The 2,329-nt window shown below is 21.7% G+C and overlaps 1 protein-coding gene across 1 annotated transcript in view; it reads left to right on the forward strand.

The window, feature by feature from the left end:
- Positions 1-2,329, forward strand: part of LOC108754006 (hydrocephalus-inducing protein homolog) — a 33,981-nt gene that overhangs the window by 17,092 nt on the left and 14,560 nt on the right. The window lies entirely within an intron of this gene.

A 2,329-nucleotide genomic window follows, 5' to 3' on the forward strand; every position in this document is an offset into this window, starting at 1 on the left:
TAATACCTACCCAAATGTTTAGATATTTTATATCATTCTTTTCGAGTATGTATTATACAGGGTGGTCCACTTAAATCGAACATCTTGAATATTTCGCTTATTTTTGATAATACAAAAAAATGTTTCAAACGAAAGTGGAATGGTTTTCGAGGGGGACGTATTTTGGTCGTGTTTTTTTTTCTAGATGAAGGCGCCAAAAAGATATGAAGGTTATCTTCTTTTCTCTCCTTTTTTAAATGAAATTGTATGATTTTTTTTTTCACAATATGATTGAGGTAGTAATATAAAAAAACCAATAGTTTACGAGACATTTTACACTTTATTCTGGCACATATATATTTACATAAAACGTTAAATAACTCGTAAACTATTAACTTTTTGATAATCGTACCTTAATATTTTTATGATCAGAATAATAAGATGAATCAGTTAGTATAAAGAAAACATATTGTTGCTTAAAGCAAAGCTTTTAAAAAAATATGTATGCAAAATAAAAAATTTGTTATATGTTTTCTTTCCAATAATATGTTTTCTTTCCAACAACTGATTCATCTTATCTTCTGTTCGTATTAAACGTATTAAGGTACGATTATCAAAAAATCAATAATTTATGAGTTATTTAACATTTTATGTCAATATGTGCCACAATAAAATATAAAATATCTTGTCAACTTTTGGTTTTTTGATATTTTTACCTTAATATTTTTATATGCAGAATAATTAGAGGAATATTATATTGTTTAAAGAAAATCATACAATTCTATTTAAAAAAGAGGTAACTTTCATATCTTTTTGATGCCACCTAAAAAAAAACCAACATGACCAAAATATTCGATCATTAATGGTTTTGTGGTGCAATAGTAACTTTTTAACCGCATAAAAATGTTTTAATATTGTTTTTGTAGTAGAAGATATACGTATGAAGATAAAGTTTCTGTGCATCTTTTCTACTAATTTATTATATTAAAAGTAATGATTTAACATTTATTTTTTATAGTTTTTTTCTATTAAATGTATAATTAAATGTATAATTGGAGTACCATGAGTCATACATTAAATATTCATGATGAAATGGGATAATACAAAAAATATATGTACTAAAAAGGCAATTTATATTTGTAAGCAATTAATCTCATTTTATCGTAATAAATTTTTTATATTAATGGTTATTTTTTATTTATTTTCTTATAACTTTCTATTATATTATATTATTTAATAATTATTAATTATAATTATATTTTATTGTATTAATGATTATGTTAAGAATGAATTAATTGAAAATGCTTTCTAACTTTTGTCATCATTATTTCTTGCATAATTTTACTAATTTGTGTGCCTATTCGTATTTGATTTATTTTAATAGTTACTAAAACAGATAACAAATTTATACTCATAACACAACGTTTTCAGCTCCAATATAGAGCACATTAATAGAGACAGCTGTACGTATTATACTGGATTCCAGGGCTAAGTAACATAACTGATATGACTTATTTGAAATAAAAAATATAAAATAGGTTCCAAAAACTTATTTAAGATATTAAACAAAAAATAGGTCACAAGAAATTATTTAAAATATAATATAAGAAATAGGGCTCTAAAATGCATTTATTTATTTAAAATAAAGAATAACTTTTATTTAAAATATAAAAATAACTTGTTTTTTATTTAAAAAAAAAAAAGTTTTTAAAGGATATTTCTTATTTTAAATAAAAAATAGATTTCGAAAAACTTACTTAAATATAAAGTAAGGAATATGTATTATAAATAAATGTTTCAAATAAAAAATATTTTAATGATTTTGTTTATTTGAATATACAAATGTAACATTTCTAAATATAACGTTTCAGTTCTGTTTTTATAGCTACAGCCTATAATTAATACTTAATAATATTAACTCTTTACGAGCCAGGTAGAAACTCAACATGGATCATATGTGGGTATATCTCATACTCCACACGTGCTATATTTCGTCATAAATATTATAATTTAATTACTCATTGTCACCTTTACCGATGGATCGATAACATAACTGATACAATTTATTTAAAATAAGAAATATAAAATAGGTTCCAGAAAATGATTTAAAATTTAAAATCAATAAAAAACTGATATAATTTATTTAAAATAAAAAATATAAAATAAGTTCCAAAAACTTATTTAAAATATTAAATAAGAAATAGGTTAGAAGAAGTTATTTTAAATATATAATAATACTAAATAACTACTGTTTAATTTTGTCTTTATTTAAAATATATATTTTTAATAAATTTATTTGAAATAAGATCGAACCCTGATTGTTACGATGAATGTAGGACGTCATATGACG

Source organism: Trachymyrmex septentrionalis, unplaced genomic scaffold (assembly GCF_001594115.1).
Source record: "Trachymyrmex septentrionalis isolate Tsep2-gDNA-1 unplaced genomic scaffold, Tsep1.0 scaffold115, whole genome shotgun sequence".
Classification (NCBI taxonomy): Eukaryota; Metazoa; Arthropoda; class Insecta; order Hymenoptera; family Formicidae; genus Trachymyrmex; species Trachymyrmex septentrionalis.